The sequence below is a fragment of the Rana temporaria genome, chromosome 9, assembly GCF_905171775.1.
Source record: "Rana temporaria chromosome 9, aRanTem1.1, whole genome shotgun sequence".
Taxonomy (NCBI): Eukaryota; Metazoa; Chordata; class Amphibia; order Anura; family Ranidae; genus Rana; species Rana temporaria.
The window spans coordinates 165,000,896-165,007,362 of record NC_053497.1 but is presented as its reverse complement, the minus strand read 5'-3'; positions in this window follow the sequence as shown (position 1 = coordinate 165,007,362).

Here is a 6,467-nt window from a genome sequence, read left to right as displayed (position 1 = left end):
CGTCGTTCCCGTGCCGAGTTTTTAAAATGTATGTTGTTTGCGTAAGTCGTTCGCGAATAGGGCTTTGCGTAAGTTACGTTCACGTCGAAACCAATGAGGCTTTGCGGCGTAATTTCGAGCATGCGCACTGGGATTCTTTCACGAACGGTGCATGCGCCGTTCACAAAAAACTTAAAATACGCGGGGTCAAATGAAATTTAAATAACACGCCCACAACATCCCCATTTGAATTAGGAGGGGCTTACGCCGCCACACATACGTTACGCCGCCATAACTAAGGGCGCAAGTTCTTTCTGCATACGGAACGCGCGCCCAAAGTTACGGCGGCGTAACGTATCTGAGATACGTTACGCTCGCAGATAGATAGACAAATCTATCTGAATCCGGGCCAAGAACTCCACAAGCTTGTCTTATTTTGCCGTGTTCTGACCCCCAGCGGGGCCTAATAGTAGAATCTATGATTTCCCTTTTTGCTTTTGTATCTACTGTTTCGGTTTTGCTGTCAGTCAAGCATGCAGCAGACAGACTTTGGGTAAAACATAAATTAGGATTGTATTGTTAATATAAAAAAAAATAAACATATTGGAATACATAACAAATTGAAAGGTGTCCTGATCACATTTCTTTACAGGCTGTTAGAGTAATGCCGCATACACACCATCACTTTATGTGATGAAAAAAAACGACACTTTCTGTGAAGTAAAAAATGACGTTTTTGAAACTTAAATTTTCAAAGACGAAGTTGCCTACACACCATCGTTTTTCTCACAATGTTCTTGCAAAGTGAGGTTACGTTCCACCACGTTTTACCATTGAAGCTTGCTTCTGGGCATGTGTGGATGAAAAAACGTCTTAGAAAACGACGTTTTTTGCTACACACGGTCAATTTCTGTGAAGTAAAAAGTGCACTTTTGAAAAACGACACATAAAATTGAAGCATGCTTCAATTTTTTTTGGTCGTTTTTTACAAGACATAAAACGACGTTTTCCCCCACACACAGTCAATTAAAGTGACGTTTTTAAAAACGTCATTTTTTTTCATCACATAAAGTGATGGTGTGTACGCGGCATTAGGCTTCTTTCACACTAGGCAGAGTCCACCAGCTCCCGCCGGCTCAGCGGGAGATCTCTCCGCTGATCTCCGCTGAGCTGGCGATTGACAAGTCCCTCTCTGCTCACTAAGCGGGGAGGGGCTTGTTCAGCGCCGCTGTCTCCTATGGAGAGATCTGATAAAAACGGATGTCCGTTTTCTTCAGATCTCACCCAAACCGATCCGCCATGAACAGATGGGGACGTATCGCCATACGCCTGATTTTGGCAGATCGGGTCGGACGTCAGCGGACATGTCTCCACTGACAAACGACGCTCCATAGGATTGCATGGAGCGGCCGTTCAGGTCCGCCGACAAAACTGACAGGCGTACCTGAACGGTCCGACCGTGTGAAAGGGGCCTAAAAGGAATTATGCAAAAGAGCTTATACTGCAATAGGCAACGCAAACAGGAGGGGAGGAGTGGGTACATGGTTAGGTTACAGGAAAGAGATACAAAAGGTACAATAGCTTAATGTCTAATAGGGTATACAGGAGGGATACACAAGTTAAAAAAGGTTGTAGTCTATTAGGATACAGCATATACAGTGCCTTGAAAAAGTATTCATACCCCTTGAACTTTTTCACATTTTGTCAAGTTATAACCAAAAATGTAAATGTATTTTTTTGGGATTTTATGTAATAGACCAACACAAAGTGGCACATAATTGTAAAGTGGAAGGATGAATGGTTTTCAAATTGTTTTGCAAATAAATATCTGAGAAGTGTGGCGTGCATTTGTATTCAGCCACCCTTTACTCTCCCACTCTACAAGACTCTGGTCCGGTCGCACCTAGTTTATGCTGTCCAGTTCTGGGCACCAGTCCTTAGGAAGGATGTGCTGGAACTGGAGAGAGTCCAGAAAAGAGCAACAAAACTAATAAAGGGTCTGGAGGACCTTAGTTATAAGGAAAGGTTACAAGCACTGAACTTACCATACTGGTGACCCCACGATGGGGATAAAACTTTTTCCAAGTATGGGAATTTAATAAGACACCCGGCCATTCACTAAAATTAGAAGAAAATCGGTTTAACCTTAAACTGTGTAGAGGGCTCTTTACTGTAAGAGCGGTTAGGATGTGGAATTCCCTTCCACAGGCAGTGGTTTCAGCGGGAAACATTGATAATTTCAAAAAACGTTTCGATTAGCACCTGAACGACCACAACATACAGGGATATACAATGTAATACTGACATAAAATCACACACATAGGTTGGACTTGATGGACTACTATGTAACTATGATACCCCTAACTAAAATCTAGTGGAACCAATTGCCTTCAGAAGTCAAAATATCCCAAGCTTTGAACATCTCACGGAGCACTGTTCAATCCATCATCCGAAAATGTAAAGCGTATGGCACAACTACAAACCTACCAAGACATGGCCGTCCACCTAAACTGACAGACCGGGCAAGGAGAGCATTAATCAGAGAAGCAGCCAAGAGGCCCATGGTAACTCTGGAGGAGCTGCAGAGATCCACAGCTCAGGTGGGAGAATCTGTCCACAGGACAACTATTAGTCGTGCTCTCCACAAATCTGCCCTTTATGGAAGAGTGGCAAGAAGAAAGACATTGTTGAAAGAAAGCCATAAGATGTCCCATTTGCAGTTTGCAAGAAGCCATGATGGGGACACAGCAACCATGTGGAAGAAGGTGCTCTGCTCAAATAAGACCACAATTTAACTTTGTGGCCTAAAACAAAAATGCTATGTGTGGCGGAAAACTAACACTGCACATCACCCTGAACACACCATCCCCATCGTGAAACATGGTGTTAGCATCATGTTGTGGGGATGCTTTTCTTTAGCAGGGACAGAGTTGATGGGAAGATGGATGGAGCCAAATACAGGAAAATCTTAGAAGAAAACCTGTTAGAGGCTGCAAAAGACTTTAGACCGGGGTGGAGGTTCACCTTCCAGCAGGACAACGACCATAAACATACAGCCAGAGCTACAATGGAATGGTTTACATCAAAGCATATTCATGTGTTAGAATGGCCCAGTCAAAGTCCAGACCTAAATACAATTGAGAATCTGTGGAAAGACTTGAAAATTGCTGTTCACAGACGCTCTCCATCTAATCTGACAGAGCTTGAGATATTTTACACAGAAGAATGGGCAACAATGTCCCTCTCTAGATGTATAAAGCTGGTAGAGACATCCCTAAAAAGACTTGCAGCTGTAATTGCAGCGAAAGGTGGTTCTACAAAATATTGACTCAGGGGGGCTGAATACAAATGCACTCCACACTTCTGACATATTTATTTGTGAAAAAAAATGAAAAACATTTATCATTTTACTTCCACTTCACAATTATGTGCCACTTTGTGTTGGTCTATCACATAAAATCCCAATAAAATACATTTACATTTTTGGTTGTAACATGACAAAATGTGGAACATTTCAAGGGCTGTAAATACTTTTTCAAGGCACTGTAAGAGCTTACAATCTATAGGTAGGGATACCTAGTGTAAGGTGGGAGACCTTACACTATGCTCAATTCAAAGGCTTTAACACAAATATAAGGCTCATTTTAATAGCCATGAAGCTTGTTTTTGGAAATAGGTCTCATTATCTTCATGTGTTAACTTTTTTAATGGTTTTCCACGACAGAAAAAAAAGTCCAATGAGAGTTTTTGGTCGGGAATCCCGACCGTGTGTATGCTCCATTGGACTTTTTTCAACAGAAAAAGATAGAGAGCATGTTCTCTATTTTCCAGACGGAAAAAAATAGGTGTCAACGTGTGTACGCAAGACAAGCTTGAGAGGAATTCCGTCGGAAAAAACATCCGTTTTTTTCCGACGGGAAAACCGTTCTTGGCATTACTGTTAAAAATGAAGTGAGTATACAGAAAGTGGAAGAGCTGACAATGTATTAGGGCCTAAGGTAAGTGTAAAGAAGACAGGTTAGCTCCTATACAGTAGGTCTCCTTTCCAATTATCTGGACTGCAGTTGTAGAATTAAAGAACACATCTGTTTCTGGATCTGATTTAGAATAACAGGAACTGTTTTTCCTTTAGACATTTTGGTAAAGTCTTGTGTCTTTTAACCACTTTCACTTCTGCTGATTTTGGGCCATGACCTTTTCTAAACAGACGGCCCGTGTGTAGATGGTTTACACCACATGACCGTGATAATGTACATGGGGAATGTGACGTGCAAAGCACAGTAAATAGGCAACTGTAGCTTCCTCATATTGTCAGCACAATTAAAGAACTTTGCTAAAAAAAAAATGTATTTAATGAGAACCTTCTGCACTCCTAATAAACCCTTTAAATCAGGGGTCAAGTCCTGGGGGAAAAAGTGTGGGAACTCCCACCCAAGATCCACTTCCCCACCAACAAAAAAAAAATGATACGCTTATATGCATAATTACTATACCGCATATTTTTTTTTTTTAATCAAGTTCTTTCTAAATCCCGCAATAACTCGCGGCAGACCTCCGCAATATCTCTTGGGAACAATGACAAAAGCTCCCAGGAGACATTGCGGCATCGAGGAAGTGACGGAATACCCGCACACTACCCGAGGAATCCATATACAGGAAGCGGCCAGTAACATAAAGGATTACTAAGGTTCGCCTGCCCCTGACAGGGACTCGACCTGGGCATCGCCGCTTTGTGAAGGATTGGCTCGGGCGGCTCGGCTGCTCTAATCCTGCAAAGGGAACTGCGTTCCTGCTGTGAAAAAAGTGCAGGAACTCCGTTCCCACGCGTTCCCGCAGGACTTGAGCCCTGCTTTAAATGCTAAGCTGCCCCGCATGCTGGCTGAGGAAGTGAACAGAATGGAGGACTTAGTCCTTACTGTGCAACATAACAGTGAGAAATACACAAAGACCTGGAGTCTGTGGAATATCTTTATTTTCTCTGGTGAGGGGAAAACCCTTTTATGCCTTGTACACACGACCAGTTTTCCTGTCGGGAAATCTGCCATGACAGCGTGTGTATGCTCCATGGCAGTTTCTCGACAGGAAAACCGCCAGGAATCCCAGCAGGAAAATGAGAACAAGTTTTCCTTTTTCCTGCCGGGATTCCCATCTGTCTTTTTCCCGGCAGTTTTCCTATGGGAAACACTGCGATGGAGCATACACACAGCCAGGGTTTCCCGACCAAAGCTCACATGGCAGTTTTCCTGCGAGGAAAACCGGCCGTGTGTAGGGGGAAAAAGCTGCCGAGCAGGTTCTCGGTTTTCCCCTTGGTTTTCCCGGCGGACTTTTTACCACCGGGAAAACCAATCGTGTGTACAAGGCATTAGGGCCATAAATCATCCCCGACATGGAACCTCAGGTGTTCCCTTACGCCAACGCCTTGTCTTTTCTTCCCCCTATAGTGTTTTTTAATTACTACTCTATCCTTTTCCCCATACCGATTTATTGTATTGTTTTTAACCACTTAAGGACCCCTTCACGCCGACACGTCGGCAGAATGGCACGGCTGGGCACAATCACGTACCTGTACGTGTCTCTTTAAGCCCAGCCGTGGGGTCGCGAACGCAAAGGCGGTGTGCTCGCGACCCGGTCCGAAGCTGCGGGACCCGCGGACCCAATCGCCGGTGTCCCGCGATCGGTCATCGGTGCTGAAGAACTGGGAGAGGTGTGTGTAAACACACCTTCCCCGTTCTTCACACCCTCGTACGTCACTGGGAAAGACCCTGAAAGACCGGGCTTTCCCAGTCACGTGACGGGTGGCCGCTCCCCTATATAAGAAATGTCACAGCTCCAGAGCGTCATTCCGCTGGGCTGTGTCCAGCGGAGAGAGGAGCTCCCCTGCTGCGCTCTGGACGGATGGATCTTCTCATCGCTGGACCGGACCGCTGATCATCCGTCGCTGGAGAGATCATCCATCGATGGATAGAAGAAAACGTTGGAGCGGGGGCGCCGGGCCGAGAGTGGATTCACATCGCTGGATTTTTTTTTATTATTATTAATAAATGATTTTTTTCTACGGTGTCTGTGTGTTTTTTTTAACTATTTACACTTCCTTTGTGAAATGGTAGAGGTACAGTGTACCCCATTACCAATTCACATAGGGGGGGCCAGGATCTGGGGGTCCCCTTTGTTAAAGGGGTCTTCCAGATTCTGATAAGCCCCCTGCCCGCAGACCCCCACAACCACCGGGCAAGGGTTGTGGGGATGAGGCCCTTGTCCCCATCAACATGGGGACATCCTCCCCATGTTGAGGGCATGTGGCCTGGTGCAGTTCAGGAGAGGGGGGGGGGCCACACTCTGTCCCCCCCTCTTTTCTGCGGCCGGCCAGGTTAACGTGCTCGGATAAGGGTCTGGTGTGGATTTTTAGGGGGACTCCACGCCATTTTTTTTTTTTTTACGGCGGGGTTCCCCTTAATATCCATTCCAGACCTGAAGGGCCTGGTAATTTA